Raw genomic sequence first — 20,436 nt, 5'->3', positions numbered from 1 at the left:
TTCACCTTTCCTATATCCCCGGGACCAAGAACGTAAAGGCAGACGCACTCTCCTGAATACATTCTTCTGAAGAGAGACCAGAGGAACCTTTGGAGACTATCCTTCCACAAGAGAGGATTCTCACCACGTCTTCTTTCAAGAATCTTGACAAGATTTTGTACTCCCAGAAACACTTTCCCAAGGACTTGGTCGTTCCCGACAACAAACTCTTCGTACCTTCCAAATTTGTTCCAGATGTCCTGTCTTCGGGTCACTCCTCTAAATCTGCAGGTCATCTAGGTTTTAAGAAGACTACTGATCTCATTCGTCGGAATTTCTGATGGCCAAGGATGTCTCAAGATATTCTGGAGTTTACCCGCGCCTGCCCCACGTGCGCTCAAAGCAAGACTCTCCGTCAAAAGCCTCAAGGTTTTCTGTTACCTCTTCCAGTTCCCGACCGCCCCTGGTCCCACATATCGATGGACTTCATCGTGGAGTTGCCCAGGTCCAGAGGAATGAACACTATCTTGGTGGTCGTGGACAGGTTCTCGAAGATGTCCCATTTTATTCCACTTAAAGGATTACCCACCTCCCCCGCCCTTGCTGATATCTTTACGGAGCAGATTTTCTGGATTCATGGGATTCCTTCGTCCATTGTTTCTGACAGAGGTTCTCAATTCGTATCCAAATTATGGAGAACTTTCACCAAGAGATTGGGCATCTCTTCTTCTTTTTCTTCCGCCTATCATCCACAGTCCAATGGACAAACAGAGAGAATCAATCAATCCCTGGAAAAATACCTGAGATGTTTCATATCCGATTCCCAGGATGATTGGGCTCAACTCCTTCCTTGGGCAGAGTACGCTGTCAATTCTGCAAAAAACGAAGCCATCCGGGAGTCGCCCTTCTTTATAAATTATGGGTTCCAACCTCCCTGTCTACCCATCTCCAACATTCCTTCTGGAGTACCAGCCATAGATGAATGCATTTCTTCCCTCCAAACCGCATGGTCCAGGATTCAGTCTACCCTTCTCGACTCCTCCTGCAGATCGAAACAACAGGCCGATCATCGTCGTCGTTCGGCGCCCAGTTACAAGCCAGGGGATTTGGTATGGCTCTCCTCTAAGAATATCCACCTCAAGGTACCATCTCCAAAATTGGCACCTACGTTCCTGGGTCCCTTCCCTATTTGTGAACAAATCAATCCTGTGGCATTCAGGCTCCAACTACCACACAGTATGAAGATTCCCAATGTCTTTCATGTGTCCCTCTTAAAACCATTCATCACCAGTCACTTCTTTCCGGATCAGACTCGTAAACCGGACCCCATTACTGTCCAAAATAACGAGGAATACGAAGTTCATTCTCTTTTGGATTCTCGCCTATCCAGGGGCCAGCTCCAGTTCTTGGTGCAGTGGAAGGGCTTTGGCCCTGAAGAGAGATCCTGGGTACCTTTAAAGGACATTCACGCCCCGGCCCTTCTTAAGTCCTTCAGGAAAAAGTTTCCAGAGAAACCGTTCATGGACCGTCCTGAGGCCATTCCTGAAGAGGGGGGTACTGTCAGGAATCGGCGTTCTCCGCGCTCTCCACACAGAGCACTCTCTCCCCTCTGGGAGTCCCTGGACACACAAAACAATCCTGCCTTACCGGCCTCCGCGGCTCCCCGCCCCTGCCGCTGTATCACTTCCCTCGGCGATTCCTCTGTTCAGCGCCGGGCGCGCCCTCCCGCACACACACCTGCACCATCCACTGGCTCGGTCCACGCGTGTACACGCGTTACAGAGCGCGCTCATTCTGCACTCTTCTTCCCGTCCCCGGACCTCAGGCTCCGCCCCCGCACACCGCACGGGCATACTCAGGTTACCAACAAGACTCACCTGGCCTGTTATGCCTGCACCAATCTGCAGTGTCTCCCTGTAGCTCTTCCTGTCCCCCTCCGTTCCTAATTGGACCTTCCTGCTTTATCTAGCTCCTCTCTGCTCTCAGTCTTTGCTCGACATAGTCTCTGTATGGAAGTACTTCTGGATTCTCTGTGTTTTCACAGGTTCTGACGAGGCTTGTATGACTAACCCCTCTGGCTCTCGATCTCGGCACTCCTTGGACAACGCTCACTCAGGTAACCCCTTGAACACGGCTTGGACTACGACCTATCTCCGCTCTCCACTCCCTGACCTCGGCAAGGCATTCTTCACTCTATCTCTACAACCGGTACCGGCAGGTATTGTCTACCTTACAACACCTGGCCTGGCAACACTTCCCCCTTCAGCTCAGGGGACGGGTCTGGTCTGCGGGCAGCACCGGCGTAATATATATATATATATATATATATATATATATATATATATATATAAAATATATATAAAAAAAATATATATATATATGTATTTGGGGGGGGGGGGAGTAGTGTCTGTATTTGGGGGGGTAGAGTGTGTGTGTATTTGGGGAGAGGGATAGTGTTTGTATGTTTCTATGTATGTATTGTGTATTTGTAAATTACCCTGTTTTGCAAAGAAAAAAAATGAGAAAAAAAAACTAAATAAAGGGACATATTATTGTGAGATGCATTTTATTCCCCCACATATTTTGTTGTATGTTTATGCGTATACAGTATATACCTATTGTTGAGTGTACAGTATTTGTATGTGCTTGTGGGAGTGTAATATTAATGCATGTGTTGCGGTTCTCGGAATAATTTGGAGAAAGACATGTTTTATAAAATGGCCCTTCTTCCTTGAGACATTGCAGACACCCCTAGGAGCTGTATTTTGGTCTCCTAAATGTTTCCTACTAAGAGATGATGTGGTTATTCATTCTAAACTGTAATAGTGCTGATTGGGGAACTATTGCACAGAAACTATTGATTTAAATGGGTGTTATTCATTAAACTGATAGTAATCTGGTCTGCACCATCACAGTTTAAGTAATAGCACCCAAAGTCATTAGGTCAAAGCCACCTATTTTCCCTCAAATCAAAGTGGGAACAAAAAGACCTATTTTTAGCTAAAGATCAAGGCTTCTTCATGAGAAAAAGTTCTAACATTTACATACATAGAAACCACTACTGAACCACTGGCTGAAAGAGTGAAGCAGGGAAACCTGGTTCAATTCCCGGTGTCGGCTCCTTGTGACCTTGGCCAAGTCACTTTATCTCCCCGTGCCTCAGGCACTAAAAACATAGATTGTAAGATCTACGGGGCAGGGATTGTGCCTGCAAAATGTCTCTGTAAAGTGCTACGTAAAACTAGCAGCGCTATACAAGAACATGCTATTATTATTATTATTATTATTATTATTATACTGAATCCAACAACTAATAAAGGTTAAACTACATACTGTTTGAATCTGGATCTTTATCTCAAGGAGGACGAAATGTGGCAGCTTGATTCTCCAGGACGGCTTGGAGTAATTATGGGAAAATAGATGACCCAGTAACCCAAATGTAGCATCAGCAGGGAGTAAAAGTCCTGTGAATAAAATATATATATTATTTTCTTGCAGTCGGTACACTGTAATTCAGTCATTTAACATTCTCCATGCTTGGCTAATAACGCCAATCACAGACACAGTAACAAACGATGTGAGGAATTGGTAGGGGTGACATAGCAAAATATATTCTTATTATAAAAAAAAAATGAAAAAAAGATTGAATGTGCGTATGAACTTGCGTCGTTACCAGTGAACCACTAAACAATTTAACTTTCTCTCTGAGATTGTATCACAAAGTTGTTTTGTTTTTTGTAACCCGTCCTTGACATCTGCAATAATACTTGTTCTCTTTACTAATCCAAAGTAGTTTAATTTTATAACCCGTGAACTACTTCACTGTGGCAGGAAACAAGACTTCCCTTTGGCTCTGGCAGTAAGAGGGTTGAACGTTTACTTTGGCCCTAGGTGGGACTGCACCTTTAGTTGCTTCTCCTGGGTTCGCTCTGATTACTAAATTCCCTCTTTCTCACCCCCAATCCCGACCTGCAGCTCTGTCACGATATGCGCAGTAACCACAGTCACATCATCGCTGTGGGAACATAGCCGCCGATAAAAAGGAACTCTGCGGCGACCTTCCCTCGCTGCCTTTCGTCTCTTCTCTTCTTTTTTTTAGGAAAATGTATCGTGATTATTACTGCCCCTTATCGCGACAGTTACGCAGGTGGCGCCACGCACCTCTCCCGGCACAGGTCACACCACCGCACCTCCCTCTCAAGTCAACAGCATCGGTAACCAAGGCGACGGAAGGGCCGCACCCTATTGGCCCGTTTGGATCCAGGGGGCGGGGTTTCCAATGGGTGGCTCCAGGAGACTGGGAAGCTTCTCCAATCGGAGGGGGCGGCGCGGAGTGCGGCTGCGCCGTGACGTCACAAGCCCCGGAGCCCGGCTCGGTGTGCTCGGGCAGAGGGTGCAGCCGCACCATGGGGACGGGATAGGCTGAGCGCCGCGGCGGGGAGGGGGGTTATTCCACCCTGTGCTGCACGCGGGGGAAGTGGCGAGCTGTGGATACTTCATGAGGCTGTCGGACCCCCAACCCAGGGGAGGATTGAGCCGGTAAGTGAGTGCGCGTGTGAGCGGTCCCTGCCGGGTGTGTGCTGGGCTTCTCTCCCCCTCCTGGTTGCAAATTGCATTCTCCGTGCTGGGATATCCGGACTCTCTCCCGTGTTGCATGCACGGGGCAGGGAGAGGTGCGAGCCCACAGTTATATCTATATATAGAGAGCGTTTTTATTATTATTTTACGTAGTATACATGAGTCGCAGTAATATCTAATAGTCGGTCAGTGGTTGGCAATATTCTGATCTGATCCCTGAATAAGAAAGTAACAGCTGGAATGTGATTATTTTATTTATTTTTTGCTTGGGCAGGCTGCCCTGCCATCCATTGCCGGGGGATCCACACATACCATCACATACCAGTGCCTGGGCATCCACACATACCAGTGCCTGGGCATCCACACACAATACCATCACCTTCCAGCGTCTGGGCATCCACTCATACAGATGCAGCCCCCAGTATCTGACCACTTGCCTGGGAAAATACTGTGGCTATTGCACAGTAAAAGCTGCAACATTTCTGTGAGATTCTGCAGCCAGACTAATGGCCCATCGGATTAACACAGTTGGTGTCCCTGCTGTATTAATCCGATGGGCCATTAGTCTGGCTGCAGAAATGTTACTGAGAGAGAGCCACAGTATTTTCCAAGGCAAGTGGTCGGATACAGGGGGCTGCATCTGTACCAACATCATCCAGTGCATAGGCATTCACACATACCATCACCCTCCAGCGCCTGGGCATTCACACATACTATCACCCTCCAGCGCCTGGGCATTCACACATACTATCACCCTCCAGCGCCTGGGCATTCACACATACTATCACCCTCCAGCGCCTGGGCATTCACACATACTATCACCCTCCAGCGCCTGGGTATTCAAACATACCAACATCATCCAATGCCTGGGCATCCACATATGCCAACATCATTCAGCGCCTGCCTGGGCATTCACACATGCCATCACCCTCCAGCGCCTGGGTATGCTAACCCCACACACCACTGTCTCAACATATCAGAGACACACACACACTCCCCAGTGCTTGATCATGCTAAACCCCCTTTTGTCCTGGAATTGTATGGGATTTTTCAAGGTTACATTTTTTTCTCCCTGCTTCATGCTGTGATGAAGGGCACATTAACCCTGTAGTGCTGTGGAAACGATTGCTTTTACTATGGCGAAAGGACAGATGTGCCTGCTCCATGCATATACCTGGGAAGATGCATGTTAACACCATTAATTGCCAGAATAACTTTTTTTTTCTATAACATCCATTGACATTTCCACCTTCTGCACTGAGTTGATGGAGATGTACCTTCGTATTAAAAAATAGTGATAGACTTGGGCTATCAGCCCTTTATGCTCCACAGAGGGTGTGCAAATCTGAAATCCTGTTTACACTATAGGTTGCAGACACTGATTACCAACACTCCCATGATGGTCACAGTTGAATTCTGCTCAGCATGCGTTGTTAAATCTGATGTTTTCTCTGTGGCTGCTTTTCCTGATCAGATATGACAGCTCCCTGTTGAGGGTGATTACTTTTGAGAGCTCCCTATTGACCCCAGGCTCTTATGTTGATCCTGATTAAGAGTATGTGGTATGGGCTTTGCTGGGAAAGATGGTGATCATGATCTCAATGGGTTTACATGTTCTTAAGAAGTGCGGCACTGTGAGCACACCCTTCCTCGCAATGGAGAGGTGGGTGACGGAGAGCTTGTGCCCTTCCCAGGGGATGACTAGGCAGGTGTGTGGGATTCTGTATGGTTTAGGAATTCTAAGAATGCATTGGGGGAACCCAACCTCTGCAACAGATCACTATGAACAAGCCCTGCTCCAATACTATAGCCCTAAAGTGCTTGGATGCCGATTGCTTTGCAGTGGCACTGACGAGGTTAATTCCCAAAGAGATCAAGTCCCTTGTGCCCTCCTTTCCATTGCAATTTCTATAATGATTTTCTATTTTTTGGCAACATCTTGCTGCTGAAGGTTGTACGCACCTTTGGCAGCCAAAGAGTTAACCAGTTTTACAAGCCTGAACTCTTAACAGCCAGTTCTGTCATATCCCATGTAGTTTTGTTATTTACTGAGAGATTGCTTGTCGACTTCTCACAATAACATTTTATGATCGGTAGTTTTCTGTGAGCAAGAAACAGGAAGCTTTTGCAACATTGGATGGAATGTTTTGCTGCAACACACCATTGTTCTCAGAGTTTAATACTGTAATATGTTTTTGTTTAAGGTACCTGTAGATTTTTTTTTTTTTTTTTAATATAAATCCCTTAAGGTTGTAACTAATTTAATTTTTGAGTCCTTTCAATTGTGGTTTCAAAGGTTTAGCAAAGTCTCACTCAAAATGAGATTTATACCATGAAATTGTTTTTTTAATGTCAAAATTATCATATCTAGCCCAATTGAAGACTTGGTGCGTGACAGCTACACATTATGCACATTGAGAGGACAGAATGAAGCTGTGTTTGGACAGTGATGGAGCAGATAGAACTGTCTGGTACTGTTAAGTTGCTGGGCGTGTCAATTACCATCTGAAACACAGCGACCCTCAGGCGACCGCAATCCCTATGTATATCCAAGATTTAGAGCTCATAGGGCCTAGGGTAGGGCTATTTCTCCCTCTCAAAGTGCTCAGCAGACTGAATTGATGTTCCTGAAAGGGGCAGAGACTAGTCAAAAACAGCTTCATAAACATGCAGATCTCTATTCTCGCTGATAGACCAAGATAATGCCCACTGCTTGTTAATAAAAGCTTTGTGGCTAGTTTGTTTTTCTTAGGTCAATGAACAGCTAACTAATATGGTGGTTTCATTGGTTGGGTGAGATGAAATGATAAAATATTCAAAATAAGAGCTCTGATTTAAGAAACAATTGGTTTACTGGCTATGCAGTTCTTTAACCAACGCTGGGCTGAAGAGCTGTCTAATGCGACAGGAATACGTTTTATAGTGGTCCAGGGGTCCAAGGACATACTTGAAAACGAGTGGTAACTCTCAATGTATTACTTCCTGGTAAAACATTTCATAAATAAATTTAAAATTGACATGTAAGTAAAAGGCATGCTCATTTGCTTGTCATTTCACAGAATCCCCAGCTGCAGTGGAACCACTGTGCTAGGAGGTAATGGTGAAAACGAGGGTTGCAGATCTGTCAGACATGTGAACATAATCACAAGTGATATTTTTGTTTGCTGGACACAAGTCTAATGGACAGGATGAATAAAAACGCATTAATGGGTGGGAAATTGATAAACTGTTAAGTAGCATGCAATGAGGGGAACGGGTTTCAATATTTGATCCTATTTTAACCTCAATTTGGGATACAAATTATGAAAGGGCGGAAAAAGCTACAGTTAGCATCTGAGATGGTAATGGGAATTGAATACAATAAATTGCCCCACTAAAAAACGTAATCTACATTCAAGCAATAAACAATCAACTGCATGTTAAGATTTTAGAGAGATACCATCTATAAGAGTTAACAAGAATCTCTTACAGAACTATCTGACAACAAACACATTTTCTGTGGTGAGATTCTCATGAAGGGTTCAGACTACATAACGTGTAACTGTTCTGAACATATTTAGTGTGTTTAAAACAGTTTGCTGCCAATAATTGTTGAATATACTTAGTTAGATTGTTTCTAGCGCTCATGCTTTTGACATGACGACGGGTTGCAATTATCAGTCAAAAGAAATGTAGAGAGCAATGCTGTGCTTGTGCCACTACGAATAAACATCATGAGTTTGAGAAGAGCGACAAATCATATGTTTCAAGTAAGCCCTGCTACTGGAAGCTGTGTCTGGATCACTGTGCCTGTAGTAGAGTTGACATATTCTGCCTCAGAGGGATTAAGCTGGATCTCGTTCATGGACATTCTGCATTATTGCTTGGGAAGATTTAAGCCAACTAGCTGTTGATGCAGCTGTCTCTGTTCACCTCCATCCGCTTTGCTTTAGTCTTGATAACGCTTGTGTTTTGAGATAGATCCGATGGAGGCAAAATCCATTTTGTTTAGCTGGCTCATCAAGGATGTTTTTGAACACCTGGAAAGGAGTATTAAAAACGGATCTAATCTTTCTCTGTTGAGGATGCTTTTTAAAAGTCAACTTTGTTTTTTGGCAGTGTAGTGCTATGTATATGGTTGGTGCATACAAAATTCTGACACCAGAAAAATCATGCGTGTCTGAAAAAAATAAACATTTTTGTTGTGCTTTTTATTTATTTATTTATATATATATATATATATATATATATATATATATATATATAATCACACATTGATGTGTAGAAAACTCATATTTTCATTCGTCTATTTACACAGTAATTGTGTTAAGTGGCATGCCTTACACTATTAATTTAGTCTAGTACAATGTTTGCCACACTGACCAAGTATGGAGCACTTCACATAGATGGTATATTAGATATGGTACAGAAGTGGGGTTGTGCAATAAATACCCCTACCCCTGCATACGTTAGGAGACTTGCAAAGAATGTAAAGCTTGATTTATAGTTGGCGCTCTCGCGCGTGCTAATGCTCGGGCACGTGAAGCACACTTTTTTTGTGTACAGGTTTATGCTGTGAGCGGCAGGTGGGCGTGGCTATGACGTCACACCCGGCTTCACACCCAACCACAAGCTCAACCTGTACATCAATACCAGTCCCACTCCTCTTTACCAACCTCTTCTCCCCCTTTCTTCTTCAGCGATTCCTACCACCCCCTTCCTACCCTTGGAGACCTCCCCCCCCCTCCGAGGGGTAGATTAAACAAGCTGCGTCGGCAGTTGGTGAATCTCGGTGGTAGAGACCTGCCCACTGTGCGTCTCATATTCTATCGGCTGTATTTTTCTTTCTTGCATCTCCTCCTTTCTCACACCCCACCTGTCATGTCTGGGACTCGTGACTGACTACCACAGACCTTTACACCCGAAGATGCAGAACTTGCCCTGCTCCTCCTGCATCTGGGAACAACCCCCCCCAGGTTATCCCAGCCGCGCTGTGATTGGCTTGGCAGCGTCACGTGGCGCGGCAGCAGCGTGACAATATAAATTTTCATGTATTTGCGATGATCTGCCGCGTCACAGATGGGCGTGCGCGTCTCGACTGTATCAACGTCAGCCTCAAACAGCCAATTGTAATTGGCGCACACGGTAGCGCACGCACTATATTACACGCCTACGAGTGCATGTAAGTGCATTGATTAGGGAAGCAAAGGGATCTGCGTTCAGTAGTACAGTTATGTTAAGTGCTTCATTATGTAGGTACGTTTTAAGCAGCTCTTCTTGATGGGAAGGTTGGCAAAAAGCGAGTGAATGGAAAACCAGATTATGAATTTTATTTATTTATAAAATATTTTACCAGGAAGTAATACATTGAGAGTTACCTCTCGTTTTCAACTATGTCCTGGGCACAGAGTTGAGACAAATAATACATGGTTACATAAATGGACAGGGTATACATTATATACAAGACATTGCGTGCACAGTTAAAGAAACTATATATTATGGGCGTATGAAACAGTTACAGACCAAATTAAAATGTGAGACAGCCTTAGATTTGAAAGAACTTAAACTGGTGGTGGATGTGAGAGTCTCTGGTAGGTTGTTCCAGTTTTGGGGTGCACGGTAAGAGGAGGAACAGCCGGATCATTAATGAAGAGTAGAGTAAGGGCCCCAGAACAGAGCCTTGCGGGACACCACAGGTGATATCCAGGGGGTTGGAGTTAGAGCCTGAAATGGACACATGTTGGGATCTTCCTGATAGGTAGGACTGAAACCAGTTTAAAGCATGTTTCCCTATTCCAGAGCTCTGGAGTTTAAGCAGGATAGCATGATTGACTGTGTCAAAAGCCTTTACAAAATCTAGGAATACTGCACCAGTGAGTTGTCCCCGTTCCATTCCACTCTGGATTTCATTGCAAAATTTTAGCAGGGTAGTTACGGTGGAGTGTTTGGGACGAAAGCCATATTGGAATTGGCTAGGGAAATTTGTCTTGGTATAGTAATCGCTTAATTGGGAGTTGACACATTTTTCCATGACTTTGGCTGGGATTGGGAGAAGGGAGATTGGCCTGTAGTTTGAGACAGTGTTTTTGTCCCCACTTTTGAAGATTGGGACAACTCTGGCAGCTTTCCAGGTCTTAGGGATATGGCCTGCAGACAGGATAGAGTTGACTATGGACGCAATTGGTTTGGCAATGGCTGGGGCACCAAGTCGTTGGAACCTAGATTGTAGTAAGTCGGTTCCGCATTGGCTGCTTAGTTTTAGTTTGAGGAGCGCTTGTATAATCTCCTCTTCAGATACTGTGCCAAATTGAAAATTGTGGACATTGTTGGGAGGGGTTGGGGCTATGTGGGTACTCCCAGGATGAGATTCAGGTTTGTTGTTTGGTCTGCGTTTCGCTAATAAGTTAGTGGCACACCCCACAAAGTAATCTTTGAATGCATTTTCAATGTCAGTGGGGTTTGTCAGAGTAATATCCCCCTTAGTGATATTACTTGGTTGTTGATGGTTAGAAGGCTGGAATATATTGTTGATAACTTTCCAGAAGTTAGCTGGGTTTGATGTATTTTGGTGGAGATTGTCTGAGTAATATTGTGCTTTTGTGTGCCTTGTTTGCCTTGTGCACATGTTCCGCAGGCATCTGTAGTGATTGAGATCCTTGGTAGTGCCAGTTACTTTGTAGCTTTTCCACAAGGTATCCCTGAGCTGGTAGAGTGCAATAAGGTCAGTTGTAACCCATGGAAGGTGGGCCCCCCGTACCCTTATTTTGCGTAGTGCAGCATGGGTATCGCAGAGTTTTAAGAACTCGGATTGGAAATAGTCGAGCGCAGAATCAGGGTCGGGAATTAAATCGATTCTGTGCCATGGGCAGTTGGTAAGGTCATCCAGAAACTGTTGTGGGTTAAAGTTTTTAAATGTTCTAGTGAGGAGAACTTTAGTGCTTGAATGGGGCGGTTTAATTTTCCTTACACAGTACACTTTTGCATGGTAACTGAAAATATCAGGAAGGATGCCAGAGGATTGGATTCTGCTGGGGTTTGAGGAAAGAATCCAGTCTAGCAAGGAATGGTTATGCGATTTCAGGTTTGTCCGTGTGGGTTGGGAAATGAGTTGTGATAGATTAAGTGACTTGAGTTGTATCTGGATTTTGTGGTTTTTATGGTCAAGCCAATTGAAGTTGAAATCACCAAGAACTAGCAGCTCACTCTTCTCATTCAGAGAGGAAATGGATCCAAGAAACTGGGTGATATCAGTCAGGGATTGTAGAGGGGCTTTAGGGTGGCGGTAGATGCCAGCGAGCAAGATGGGCTTAGAAAAGGGGAGACAGATTTTGCCAACTAGAATTTAAAAAGAGGGTGGGCTTGGGGGGCAATTTAACAGTGTAAATTGTAAGGTGTCTGCAATATAAAATAACACCCCTCCTCCTCTCTTTGACCTATCTCTCCTAAAAATGGAGTATCCCTGAATGGCGATATTTGTTTTAGGGGTTAGCCATGTTTCTGTAAGAATGATGGCTTTGAGTTTATGCATAAGGCACCATGCCCTTATGTCGTCCAGTTTGGGCAGCAGGCTCCGGATATTTATATGGGCGACAGCCCTTTTTGGAATTTAAAGGTGGAATTCTCAGGGGCATGGGACAGAGCTGAAATGGGAGGACCTGGGTTAGGTTCAATATCACCTGCTATAGAGAGTAATAGTATGAGTAGAAATTTGGGTAGTTGTTTGCAAGTTGTAAATTTGTGGTGTTTGCCATTAGAGTGAGCAGTGGTTGGTGTGCTGGTTTTTAGAGTTCTCCACCAACATTCAGTAGATAGTGCAAGGCTTTTGAGTAGTCCAGGGTGTATGGTGATGTTGGGTGTGGGCCAGGAGGGAGGAGGTTGTAGTGTATAGAGGGAGTAACATCTCCATGAGGCCAGGAGAAAGAAAAAAGTTAAGATACATAGCAGGTTCATTATACCAGAGGTAGGCAGTGCTGGATGGAGCTGTTGTGAGCAAAGTGAGTGTGTGCAGACTAAACAGCTTGGGTGTGCCTGTTCCTTGCCAAATGTTTTGCTGCATTGCAATGCTGGAGTCAATTTAGGGTTTCAGTGGGCTGAGTGGGTGTGGGAGGTATTTTGTGCAGTCAGTTTTGTGAGAGGCTGCAGTGAAATAAGTTGTGAAGGGGTGGGGGGTTAAAATATATGCAGGCTAACAAGCATGGGATCATAGTGTGGTCATATAAGCTCACCGTTTGTTGCCTTGAGTAAAAGAGTTTGCAGAAAGATGAAGTTCCAAGTCGCCTCTAGTCAAACTATACAGGCATACCCCGGTTTAAGGACACTCACTTTAAGTACACTCGCGAGTAAGGACATATCGCCCAAAAGGCAAACGGCAGCTCGCGCATGCACCTGTCAGCATGTCCTGAATAGCAATACCGGCTCCCTACATGTACCGAAGCTGTGCGCAAGCGGGGAGACTATAGAGCCTGTTACAAATGCATTATTTGCATCAGTTATACACGTATGGAACGATTGCTGTACAGTACATGCATCGATAAGTGGAAAAAAGGTAGTGCTTCACTTTAAGTACATTTTCGCTTTACATACATGCTCCGGTCCCATTGCGTACGTTAATGTGGGGTATGCCTGTAGTCTAACTATATATTGTCACTTAAAATGATCACTGTAAATGCATCACCCTTAAGATGCCAATGCTACCCTGCCAATGCAGGGTGGATATTTGTTTTATACATCTTAAACAGTCACATGACCCTCCACCCCGCTCCAATAAATCAGCTTGTTCCAGTTGGTCAATTAGCAGCACACAGTTGAGAGGGAGAGAGGGTGGGTGGGGGGGGGGGAATAACCACCTTTTGATATACAAACATACCAAGAGAGATCAATAGTACAAGCCGGGAGGGTAATTCTTTAAAAAAACAGGACTTGCAGTGAGAGACCCTTAAACTAAGAGTAGGATTGGGCAATAGCCACATAATTTCCCACAGTTATGATATTACAAAATGTATGATCTTTATTGTGATCAATCACTTATTTATTTTTATACAAGGATGGGAACTAGGGGGTCCTCCCAAAGCTGAACTGTGCTACATTTAGTTCCGGGGTTCCCGAGAAATATATCGGGGAGGGTACCACCGAATCGTCTTGCTATTTAAAGCTCTCACACGGGTGAATAGGAACCTGCAATGTATGACGACTCAGCTTGCAGTTGGGATGTGAGAAATTTTACCCCCTGATTTTGTTTCCCCTTTAGGGGACTCCAACATGCTACATTTACTGGTAAGCTGGGGGGAAAAGTGTGTGTGTAGTTCTAAAGACCCCCTGGTTTCCATTCTTGCTTAAAACAAAAGGGGGGAGGGGAACTGCAGTTTTAAATTGATAAATGTTAAGATCGTTTGTAAGTATTTCGTTTTAACATTTATTACAAATCTAAATAGGTCTTTGTATAAGCTTGATTTAAAATAAAATCTCTTGCTGCCCCTATCCATGGATATCCGAGATGAGCGTAAGGAAGAGAAATCAGGGGATAGGTTAAACACGGGGCAAAGTGATCCTCGAGGTAATGGAGGCGTGCTGCTAACCTCGGGGAAAGAGTCAGGGATGGGGTGCTGTGATCCCATTTAGATGAACAGCTCTATCAGCTGCTGTGTCTGAAATGGCAAGTTACCAGCTGTTCATAAAATGTCAATCTTTTCCATGGCTACCTGCAATACTACAATAACTAAAAAAAATGAAATATCAACGTATCAGCTTTTTTTAATTACGGTATTGCTCTAATATCCATATACAGCCATACTCTCACTGAGAGCAAGAGGTGAGTAGTGCTGCGATGAAAGGTTGGAGGATTCTAAACCAGGGGGGCGCAAACTTATTTTCCCTGCGCCCCCCAGCCGGAAGTTCCCCTCTCTCCGCGCCCCCCACCCTTGCTTACCTCGGCTCTGGCGTCATGACGTCACATTGCCATAGCAACTCTTTTAGGGCCAACATTTGTTGTGTGCATGTGGTGTTAAATTTAGTGTATCGCCATCAACATAAAAATGCATTCTATTAATCACATTTTCATTGTATTATTTTGATATAGTTACATTGATGTGCATGTTTTCTATACACAATTATAAAAAAAAAAGTATAACGTGCATTATCCCGTTTTTTAAAATAACGGAATATAAGTTCATATTCTGGTCTGTTTTCAGAGATAATGACTTGACTGATTAAATATTATTAGGATTCAGACAATGCTCTGAAATTTCCCTTGGTTTGATTATGTGCAAGGATGTTTAGATAATGTTTTCCTTTGTCTATATCAGATAGCATACTGTGTATAACAATGTTACATTGCATTAAATGCACTGTACTTGTTACTTCTGTCTGTAAGTCCACAGCAGTGATTCCCAAGGAGGGGATCCTGAACCTCTAGCTCTGTTCATGAGGCGTATCCAAGGGGTTTGCCAAAAGAAATCTGTAGTGGCGGATCCCAGGCTGTATAATGGGTCCCTGAGCCGGTGTGGGGACTGCACACTTGGTAGGGCCCCAAACTGCACCTTAGTGCGGTCTAGGACATTTGGTCGTGGCCCTTTTGCCGCGACCAAATAACCGCGGGCGCTGGGCCACAACTCGCCTCGCCACCGTGACACTCAGCCGCCAAGTCCCTAACCTTAACCCTTACCCTAAAACCCCTAATACGAACGCTACTTCCTACCCTAAAAACCTTACCCATAAACCCTAAAGTAAACCCCCCTTCCCTAACCGCTAAAACACCATAAATGTAATCATTTAACTATTCAAGTCCCTCTAACTTACCATTTTTGTTAGAAGTGGGCGGTGGATCAGTGGTGGCGCAGAGAGTCCGCCTGCAGCCGAACGCTGGCGGTCATTTGGTCTGTGAAACGGCCGCAACATAACGTCCCATTCCGCCTTAGTGTCATAGCTGTCACAGCAGGGGCTTCCAAAGTCGCTTCTCACAATGCTTTTTATCCACAGCGGCAAGGCATTGTGGGGCGTGACTTTGGAAGCTCCCACAGTATTTGACAGCTATAGCACCCATGCTGTCTGCACACACTGAGGGGCAGTTTCGGGCCGTAAGTGTGTTTTCCCACCCCCCCCCCCCCCCCCCACAAGCTCAGGACATCATACTGGCTGGAATTGGTCACACAGTTGTGTTGGCAATAGTCGGATGAGTTGGCAACAAGATTTCTTAATTAGTGGTTCGTGGATCAAATATTTTCCAACGGGGTGCACAATGTAAAAAAATGGTTGGACACCGCTGTTCTACAGCAAGAAACCATTGCCAGTGATGCTCATTTAAATTCCGTGTTGCCATGGTTATGGTACGTATGACTCTTCACCTGTTGGGGACTTCATGGTCTGGGCAAAGGAAGAAGCTCATTTATTTCATATCCAAATTCATTGCTTTTACCATCCGCAAAAAAAAACCATTTCCCTTGCAGAGTGAAGTAATATCAGCTATAAACCTAAATAGAATTCTTGATATATTGAAATCGCATGATACTTGGCTATATGACAAATGATAAGTAGTGATAGAAGCAGACAACTTGCTTTAAATGTTTTCAGTTTAGATTTACATAAAAGCCTGTTAAAATAAATCTCTTTCAGTGTGCTTTATCTTGCAGGCTGTTATGAACTATGTTAAAATTTGACAGACTTGATTTCCAATGGAAAAGCCGCACGTTGTCGGCGAAAAATTTCATTTTAAGCGTTATTCGGTGATGGGAATAGAATGTTTAGGTATATTCTTAGGCTTTGTCCCCACTGGCGCTGAGTGCGCTCATGTTTTGAGAGCTCTCCAAGCATGAGCGCCGGGTGGACTTCAAATTTTTGCGGGGGGGACACTGCAGGGGAAGCTGAGCGCACTGGTAAGTATACAAAATGCATTTACCGGAGTGCCGGTGAGCGTGTGTTCACGCGCATACCTGCGCGCGCATCGCGTGAGCAGGGACTAGTATGTATATATGTATATATGTATGTGTGTCACCTCGCCAAGCGCCGCCCTCTCGGCGAGCTCAGTGCTAGCGGGGACGCAGCCTTACATGCAAGATTTTAAGTTCTGCCGGGTAAAGGAAGACCTTGAAGTTTTCCGTGGGAGTCGCCTATACCCATCCATGGGTGAAGAGGGGGAAAGTAAGTAAGTAAAGGAAGACTTAAGATGTATTTCATATTATTATTATTATATTATTCACATACAGCTAAACCCCGTTATAGCGCGGTCCTCGGGGGCCACCCGATCCGAACGCTATAGAACCGGGGTCGCGCTAATTTTTTTAAAAAATGGCCGCCGCGCCCCTGATCAGGAGGGAGTGAGGAGGGAAGGAAGGAAGAGGTGGCCGGAAGCCCTACACGTCCCCTAGCAACGGCGAGTTCAGCCGCAACCTGCTCCTTACCTCCCACCACCGACATCCATTTCCTCCCCCACAGGCCCCCACACCTACCGGCCCTCCGCGGCATAGCCCACGCAGCCCTCCGAGTCCCAGCCTGCTCCTCACTCACCTCCTCCCGACACCCCCCCCCCTCCTCCTCCTGATGCCAGCTCCGCTCCGATCTCAGCAGCCGACACCAAAGGTAGGGAGGGGGAGGGGGAGTGGGAGGTGTGTTGTGTGTTGTGAGTGTTGTGTGTTGTGAGTGCGTGCGCGCAGTGAGTGCGTGAGTGCGTGCGCGCAGTGAGTGCGTGCGCGCAGTGAGCAAAAAAAATGTAAAAAAATTCATTTTTTTTACATTTATTTTTTAAAAACGGGAGCTACGTGAAAACCGCGTTATAACGGGTCGCGCTATAACGGGGTTCACCTGTATATCCCTTTGATGTCAAGCTTCACATGGGCCACATTCATTTGCCCGAAAGTCTTCGACTGAGCCTCCCGTGCTGAAGCAAGGATATCCTGAAACTCTGACCTGTTCTAGGGGGCATGAGGACTGGAGTTGAGCACCCCTGTACTAAACCATATGTTTTAATGGGATCTAATGCTTCACAGGATTCTTCTACAAGCTCTTTCCAGGACAGCATGCAGATTTGTACAAAGGAAAATGATTATTTGAAATATAGGTGTAAACATGAAAACATCTGCAAAGCTACAGAAGGAAATAAAAAGTGGGCGATAAGCAGCGTAAATCAGCATGTCGGATCCGTTAGAAACATTCATTAGTTCTTTATGGACCTACTTTTTATCATTGCAGGTTCATTCCCGATGCATATTCTCATTAGTCTGTGATTATAAAAGATACAGGGTGTGAATGTGTGCTCCCATTTGCGACGTCCTTTTTGACCATGTGCATTGCTGGTAGACTTGGGAGTTTATTCTGTATCCACTGATCAGGCCATTGTGGGCCGACAATCTCCAGACGTCATTGGTATTTTCTGGTGAAAATTGCCCGAACAGCTGTTTTGGCATCTGTAGAATTTACCACTAAATAAGGCATTATAACCCAGGATTAGAAGAGCTGGAGCAGTCATTGAAAGCATGGATATGTTATGAGATTATTAGCCATTGATGTATATGCTCCAGATTAAATTTAGATTGTTTTTTTTTTTTTACATAGCAGTACAGTGCCTCTTGAATTGTACTTCCCATGTGTGTGTCTCTCTTTTTCTCCCTCTCTCGCTCTCTCTCTCCTCATTATGCCTGTTGAGAGTTCAGGCCACCACTTTGACTTTAGTCACATGCCTCCCAGAGGAACATATATCTTCCTTGGAAAAATTAATCCACTCCCTCTGTTGCAAATTCGCACTGCTTCTTGTTTTAGTTTAATTTCTTTTTCGGGCAGCCTTTCGCATTAACAGAATGAGAGGTTTGGTAACATGTTTAACTCCCTCAGTGCTACAAAAGGGTTAAGGTTAACATCTCATAAACATGTTGTTCTCACTTTTGTTCTCTAAATAGGATGAAGAGCTCAAATTTAGGCAAGAAAAACTTTCCCTCTGGGTTTGTTTGAGGGTTGATCTACACTAGTTACTAGAATATTTTTTTTTTTTTATTGTGCATCAAAGGAAAACATGAGACAGCAATCCTAATGACTCACAATATTTTTTATTTAAGACTACAGAGATTGTCATCACAGATGTTTAATTTTGATTCATTTTTTTTGACAGTGCGCTTTTTATCATGTCATGTAGGTTGAGTATTCAAATCACTTAGCTGAACACGTGAAACTGTTCCTTAAAAAGGGCTGCCAATTTGTTTAAGTGCTTCAGAATACTCGTCTTGAATAGAAATGGGAGAAGAATGTATCCAAAACGAATCTAGTGCACTCCCCATCCATGTGCAGTTCCCCGTTTCAATAATGAGTGACCAGTTTTCTAAAGCAGGGGTGCTCAACTCCAGTCCTCAAGCCCCTTCCCAATAGTTCAGGTTTTCATGATATCCCTGCTTCAGCACAGGTGGCTCAATCAGTCCTTGCTTCAGCACACACAGGTGTCTCGATCAGAGGCTCTAGTGTGGAAGCGATATAGCGAAAAAGTCAGTAAAATGCAACATTTGCACAGTATGTCCAGTGTTTCTCGCTGTTTCCTATTTAGTTTGCATACACATGAGTTACTTTTCCAGTTAACTACAGGTAATGATAAATAACTCCTACTGCTCTCCTTGTGCATTGCAGTCCTCTGCAAGTCTAAAAAAAAGTGTGTGTGTGTGTGTGTGTGTGTGTGTGTGTTTTAAAAGATTCTTATGACTTTTATTTATCAGGGGGCGTTGCAATGCCATTTACAACCTTTTTAAACGTTAGAAATGTAGAAAAAAAAGGTCAATGCGAAAAATATTGTTGTGGCGATTTTCGATCCGTTCTTGGTGGGTTATGTAAAAGAGGACAGGATGGGCAGCAAAGGGAAAAGCGGGGGTTTTCACACTTAATTCTCGTACAGTGTTCACTTTATTGTGTTTTTGTTAGATAATTGACAATTAAAAGTAACCTTGAAAAACAATTGAGATTTTATAACCTATAGTGTTAACGTGTACAGTTGTAGCGTTGTCAAAGAAATACACAGCAACTACTGTACTATTTGCATTAAGACATTGGAGCTTGCAGTGCAATGTAAACATTGAAATATTAGCGCCTGGCTTCCCAGAGCAGGACGGCAAACTATCTCCATGTGTTCAGCCTGTGCACAATGCTTGTGATTATCTGTAATGTTCAAAGGCTGAAAGAGTGCAGGCTTTCATTTTTGTTTTTTTAATTTGCATCGCTTGTCCGTGAAACGTTCTGATATCTCTTCTGTTTGGGTTGAAGCTGGATATATTGTTTTTATTGTGAGCATGGGGTTGAGTTTGGAAAGTGAACTTGCTGTCTGCCCAGAGGTGACTAATATACCACAACATTATCTCATAATCTTCTTTTGTCTGGATGTATATATAATGTATATGTAACTGCCTGTGTTTGTAGTTTGGGCTTTGGCGATTTTCCATCTCCAACGGTGCTCCAAACTCTAGTCAGAATATGGCGTGTGTGGCTGGTGATCTGATGTATACAGCAGAAATGTGCTGCTTGGTCTTGGATTATAACGCTGGCTGAATCCTGTTGCTATGGATATTTGTGAAACCAGTTATGCTATAGTCTTTCAAAACTATTAGATGGATTGGGGGAGGGGGAGGGAGGCGAAATGTCATGAGCCCTTCCCTTGGCAGCCTACTGCACTGCTCACATCATAGAGAGATCTACTAAACCAGGGGTGGCCAACTCCAGTCCTCAAGTGCCACCAACAGAATGACTGAACCACCTGTGCTGAAGCAGAGATATCCCTAAAACCTGGCCTGTTGGTGGCCCTTGAGGACTGGCGTTGGCCACCCCTGCACTACACCAAACAACTTGTCTTAAACTAGCACCGTGCAATGGATTAGAAAAGTTGAAAACACTGCAATATTTGTCTTTTTAAAGGAGCAATTCAACCAGGGGGTTCTCAGGAGC

The 20,436-nt window shown here is 44.3% G+C and overlaps 2 protein-coding genes across 14 annotated transcripts in view; one reads left to right on the top strand and one right to left on the bottom strand.

The window, feature by feature from the left end:
* The window catches only part of CCDC148 (coiled-coil domain containing 148), a 135,376-nt gene extending 131,096 nt beyond the window's left edge, over window positions 1-4,280 (bottom strand). For 4 of the 9 annotated variants that reach the window (XM_075609328.1, XM_075609336.1, XM_075609331.1 and 1 more), the window contains exons 1-2: window positions 3,936-4,187; window positions 3,313-3,443 (exon numbers count right to left, since the gene is read on the bottom strand). The gene's annotated coding sequence lies outside the window, so the exon portion shown is untranslated. Of the gene's footprint in view, window positions 1-3,312; window positions 3,444-3,935 lie in introns of all 9 variants that reach the window. The other 5 variants (XM_075609334.1, XM_075609335.1, XM_075609329.1 and 2 more) reach the window with 4 other exon arrangements.
* Window positions 4,281-4,330: 50 nt separating this feature from the next.
* Window positions 4,331-20,436, top strand: part of PKP4 (plakophilin 4) — a 194,922-nt gene continuing 178,816 nt past the window's right edge. For 3 of the 5 annotated variants that reach the window (XM_075609327.1, XM_075609321.1, XM_075609320.1), the window contains exon 1: window positions 4,332-4,518. The gene's annotated coding sequence lies outside the window, so the exon portion shown is untranslated. Of the gene's footprint in view, window positions 4,519-20,436 lie in introns of all 5 variants that reach the window. The other 2 variants (XM_075609323.1, XM_075609322.1) reach the window with 1 other exon arrangement.

This window comes from Ascaphus truei, chromosome 7 (assembly GCF_040206685.1).
Source record: "Ascaphus truei isolate aAscTru1 chromosome 7, aAscTru1.hap1, whole genome shotgun sequence".
NCBI lineage: Eukaryota > Metazoa > Chordata > Amphibia > Anura > Ascaphidae > Ascaphus > Ascaphus truei.
The sequence above is the reverse complement of the archived record's forward strand: the minus strand, read 5'-3'. Positions and strand labels throughout refer to the sequence as shown.